Genomic DNA, 6,000 nt, shown 5'->3' on the forward strand with positions numbered 1-6,000 from the left:
AACCCCTACTTTACAGTCCAAATTCCTGTCCCAACTGTATCAGTTTTCTGAAGATCAGCTTGACAGTGTTTACCATAAAGGGTGGAGTGTTTAGAAAAAGCATTCGGGATGTGATGGTGCCAATGTCTCAGGTTGTATTATTACTTTAATTATTTTTTTTTATTTAATTACTTTCTAATACAAGCTATTGATATAGTGCTCTGTAATGCATAAGGTGTCAGAGATGTGTATTGGAGGGTGTTATGTCAAATGTATAAATATCAGAAACTTAAAACTTTTGTCTGTTTTCTTAGAATGGAGACCAAGCAAGAGTGCATTCTCAAGGGGCTATGCATCCACCTGAATGAAGATCCACAGGATCTGGTGAAGGGAGTATTTGGTGAGTATAGAGTTCTCTTTCATTACAAACAGTTATCAGAAGTAATAACAAATTTGACGTGCAAAAGAAGTGACATGAACTGCGCATAAAATGTTTTGTTCAATTTAAAAGCAGAGACACTTTCTTATATACTTTATCTTTTGATATATTTTAATATTGAAAGAAAACTGCTGATGGGGAAAGAGTTAATGTAAATTTTTTAATTTTCAAATATTGAGTAAATTGTAAAGCCAAGATATTATTTAAATGACTGATGTTAACTTCTCTTTAAACCTTTGTACTCCACACAGCCACTGGTTTAGGTTTACGTGATATCATCCTGTTTGATAAGCAAAGTTCTTAATAGTCAAGTCAGTTCTCCTTTATTTATATAGCACTTTATACAATACAGTTGTCAAAGCAGCATAATTAAACAGGAAAATACTTTGTCGATAATGCAAGAGGACAATAAGAAAACAGTTTTTTTTTTTTAAGCTAAAGTCAATTCATTGATTATTCAGTGATGTCATCATCCAGTTCAGCTCTCTTCCAGTAGTGTCTGTGCAATCAGTCAAGCATCTCCAACTAATCTAGAATTTGTACTTGTAAAATGTTATAAAATCTGTTTAAAAAAAAAATCACATGCAGTATAGTAATGGCATAATTTCTGCAAGTATTTTTTTTTTTTTTTTAATATGCTAATTACAAATTTTGTATTTTTTTTTTCCCCAAAGGATGATGTCCCTGTCTTCTTACACCTATACATCTTTTTTAATAATGTTTCCCTTTTGTGTTTGCTTTTGGTTGAGTATAGAGTACTAACTTCTCTCTGTGACCTCCACAGAATGGCCTCAACGCATTGCACTTGGCAGCAAAGGAAGGACACATGGAGCTGATCCAGGAGTTACTGGACAAGGGGTGTTCAGTCGATTCTGCAACCAAGGTTGAGTTACTCAAGAAAAATATGAATGGTACTTATGTTAAGGTTTACAGAGACTGTCTGGGAGCTAACTCAAGTTTTAAAATAAATAATAGTGTAACATTATGCTGTGCTTTAAAAAAAAAATTAGCAACTCTGTAAATCAATTTTCTATTAAGCACGTGAAGCTGCTTGAAATACAAATGACTTCTAGCTCTGCAACACTGGCGGTCCATGAGATAAATTTCCGGGATTTTTTTTAGGAAAAAGCTTTGTGAATTTGCTGATCAAACCTGCTCCCATGCACAGATGATCTTTTTCCTGAAAGCTTAAAATAGTCTTGGTAATTAATAACACTTCACAACCTTTCAGTCATCCACCGGACACCTGTAAACTCACAAAATAAATAGGGGGAAATCATGCTATATCAGTTTGAATGTCAGTTCTTATTTCAGTCTTATGCTGTTGGGTCCCCTTGACATTCATGCTGGGATTTCAGACTATGCTACTGCTTCAATTCATGTTTATACATAACAAGCATGTACAGATGTCATTTTAATATAGAAATTTTGAGGGTGTGTTATCCTACTCTGACAGACTGAAAGTTCTTCAGTCAATATGGCAAGAGCTGAAAGGCAGGACCATTAACGCTCCTCTAGGCTAATACATGTGTGCACATGAAAAGCCTTGTTAACTGTTATGGAAAACATTATTTATTTATTTATTTATAATTTTGTGTAGAAGCTTCCACACTCAAAAAAAAAAAAAAAGATGAAAAAAAAGTACTGTAGTTTGGACTACTTTAAAGTGTTAAATGAATGGTGGAGTTTTTGATCTCATAAGAATTGAGGACAAAAAATGGACAGATCATTGTGCCCTCATAAGAATTGAGAAAAGTCATATTCATGACTATTTTGGAGGGTTAATCAATAGTAAATGGAGCATTTATTTATCTATTTATGTATGTATGTATGCCTGTATATGTTTATCTCTAAAGCATTTTCCTTTGATTCAAAATATGGATAGAATTTAACAGAAGATGTAGGGGATGTATCTGGACACTAAATAGAGTGTCATTTATTATATATTTTTTTTTTTTTACAAAGCAATTATCCATGCCTTTCTGAATTAGGTAATCGGCCTTGGGCACATCCCTGATATCATTTGTGTCAAATTATTTTTTTAAAAGCTGAAAAATTATGAATGTGTTTGTTTGGCTCACAGAAAGGAAATACATCTCTCCACATCGCTTCACTAGCAGGACAAGGAGAGGTTGTAAAGATGCTGGTCAAGAGGGGAGCAGACATTAATGCCCAATCTCAGGTAGAAACAAGTTTAACATTTATGCCTGCAAAAGTTTTCCAAGTATAAATAAATGAAATAAAATAACAAAACATTAAAATCTGTGCTCTTGTAGAATGGATTCACTCCTCTGTACATGGCTTCTCAAGAAAACCATTTAGATGTAGTGCGATATCTTTTGGAGAATGGTGGAAACCAGAGTAAAGCAACAGAGGTAAAAAGTTCAAGTGCTTATATTTAGTATATATATATATATATATATACAGTATATTCTGTATCTTTTTTAATTGTATAGAATGACAAACTTTAGCCTAATGTGAGTTTTACTACAATTGCAACCAGATGTGCTTTGTAATTAGTACTATTTGCATTTTTAATTCACTTACACTGGCTTTTTCAAAGTTTTGGAAGATTTTTTTATGTTTTCACAAAGGCAAAATTTATTTGATTAAATATCAGTAAAACAGTATTATTGTGATTAAATTTTTTTTCCCCCTGATGTTTAATGTCTTCTATTTGAATATATTTGAAAATGTCTGTGATGACATTTGGTGGCAAAATAAAATTTTCAGCAGCCATTAGCAGAGTCTACAGTTTCATATGATTCTCAAGAAATCATTTTAATTTGTCGATTTGCTGCTCAATTAAAAAAAAAAAAAAAAAAATGTATTGATAAAAAGCCCCATAGCTGATCCTAAAGATTACTCTGCTGATGTAAATCATAGTGCTGATTGCCTAAATGCTGTACAAATAATAACCCCAAACAACACCCTAACCTTAACCTTAAAGGGATAGTTCACCCAAAAATCTAAATTATGTCATTAATAGCTTACCCTCATGTCGTTCCAAATCATTAAGACCTCAATTTATCTTCGGGAACATAGTTTAAGATATTTTAGATTTAGTCCGAGAGCTCTCAGTCCCTCCATTGAAGCTGTGTGTACGGTATACTGTCCATATCCAGAAAGGTAAGAAAAACATCATCAAAGTAGTCCATGTGACATCAAAGGGTCAGTTAGAATTTGTTGAAGCATCGAAAATACATTTTGGTCCAAAAATAGCAAAAACTATGACTTTATTCAGCATTGTCTTCTCTTCCATGTCTGCTGTGAGAGAGTTCAAAACAAAGCAGTTTTTCATATCCGGTTCGCGAACAAATCATTCGATGTAACCAGATCTTTTTGAACCAGTTCACCCAATAGAACTGAATCATTTTAAACGGTCCGCATCTCCAATACGCATTAATCCACAAATGACTTAAGCTGTTAACTTTTTTAATGTGGCTGATACTCCCTCTGAGTTAAAACAAACCAATATCCCGGAGTAATTAATTTACTCAAACAGTACACTGACTGAACTGCTGTGAAGAGAGAACTGAAGATCAACACCGAGCCGAGCCAGATAATAACTCGTTCACGAGTCAAGAACCGTTTCTGTCAGATTCGAGAACCGTGAAGCTGATGATACTGCGCATGTGTGATTCAGCGTGAAGCAGAGCGACACCTGAACCGAACTGGTTCTTTTGGTGATTGATTCTGAACTGATTCTGAGCTAATGTTATGAGCGCGGGTAAACCGAAAGCTCGAATCAAGGGCAATCATCGCCAATGACGCCATTGCGTTGAGCACAAAAGAACCGGTGAACCGTTTTTTTCAACTGGTTTATTGAATCGAACTGTCCGAAAGAACTACTAGTGATCCGAAAACCATTGCAACCGGTTCTTGACTTGTGAACGAGTCAATGTTTTGTTCATTATCTGGCAATGCTTGGTGTTGGTCTTCAGTTCTCTCTTCCCAGCAGTTCAGTCAGTGTACTGTTTGAGTACATGAATTACTCCGGGATATTGGTTTGTTTAACACAGAGGGAGTGTCAGCCACATTAAAAAAGTTAACAGCTTAAGTCATTTGTAGATTAATGCATTTTGGAGATGCGAACGATTCAGTTCGATTTGGTGAACTGGTTCTAAAAAATCAGGTTACATCGAATGATTCATTCGCGAACTGGATATGACAAACTGTTTGTTTGAACTCTTTCACAACAGACACGGAAGAGAAGACAATGCTGAATAAAGTTGTCGTTTTTGCTATTTTTGGACCAAAATGTATTTTTGATGCTTCAAAATATTTTAAGTGACCCTCTGATGTAACATGGATTACTTTGATGTTTGATGTTTTTCTTTCCTTTCTGGACATGGACAGTATACTGTTCACACAGCTTCAGTCAGAGGGACTGAGAGTTCTCGGACTAAATCTAAAATATCTTAAACTGTGTTTTGAAGATAAATGGAGGTCTTATTGGTTTGGAACAACATGATGGTGAGTTATTAATGACATAATTTAGATTTTTGCGTGAACTATTCCTTTAAAGTATACCCAGATAGCATCCAAATACTGTGGTATCAGAATTATTGGCATGATGTAAGGCTAAATGCATTATTTTCTATTTTATTAATTTATTATAAATTTATTTTTATTTTTTTGCAGGATGGCTTAAACGCCTCTAGCTATTGCACTGCAACAAGGCCATAATCAGGTGGTGTCCATCCTTCTAGAGAATGATACAAAGGGCAAAGTACGTCTCCCTGCCTTGCACATTGCAGCCCGCAAGGATGACACCAAATCTGCTTCCCTGCTGCTCCAAAATGACCACAATGCCGATGTTCAGTCTAAGGTAAATATGAGCTGAGGGTAGTACAGGTACATCTCAATAAATTAGAATGTCATGGAAAAGTTCATATCAGTAATTTAACTCAAATTGTGAAACTTGTGTATTAAATAAATTCAATGCACAAAGACTGAAGTAGTTTAAGTCTTTGTTTCTTTTAATTGTGATGATTTTGGCTCACATTTAACAAAAACCCACCAATTCATTTTCTCAACAAATTAGAATACTTCGTAAGACCAATAAATGGAGGTGATCAGTTTGTGGCACTGCTGAGGTGGTATAAAATCCCAGGTTTCTTTAATAGTGGCCTTCAGTTCATCTGCATTTTTTTGGTCTCCTTTTTCTCATTTTTCTCTTGACAATAGTCAAGTCAAGTCAAGTCAAGTCACCTTTATTTATATAGCGCTTTAAACAAAACACATTGTGTCAAAGCAACTGAACATCATTCATTAGGAAAACAGTGTCACTAATGCAAAATCAGTTAAAGGAAGTTCAGCATTAAATTCAGTGATATCATCTCTGTTCAGTTTAAATAGTGTCTGTGCATTCATATGCAATCAAGTCAATCAATCAATCAATCAATCACCTTTATTTATATAGTGCTTTAAACAAAATACATTGCGCCAAAGCACTGAACAACATTCATTTGGAAAACAGTGTCTCAATAATGCAAAATGATAGTTAAAGGCAGTTCATCATTGAATTCATTGATGTCATCTCTGTTCAGTTGAAATAGTGTCTGTTTTAATTTGCAATC

The 6,000-nt window shown here is 34.5% G+C and overlaps 1 pseudogene; it reads left to right on the forward strand.

Moving 5' to 3' along the window:
• LOC113098909 (ankyrin-3-like) overlaps positions 1-5,264 on the forward strand; it is a 42,889-nt pseudogene extending 37,625 nt beyond the window's left edge.
• The last annotated feature ends 736 nt before the right edge of the window (positions 5,265-6,000 follow it).

This window comes from Carassius auratus, unplaced genomic scaffold, assembly GCF_003368295.1.
Source record: "Carassius auratus strain Wakin unplaced genomic scaffold, ASM336829v1 scaf_tig00216729, whole genome shotgun sequence".
In the NCBI taxonomy this organism is placed as follows: Eukaryota; Metazoa; Chordata; class Actinopteri; order Cypriniformes; family Cyprinidae; genus Carassius; species Carassius auratus.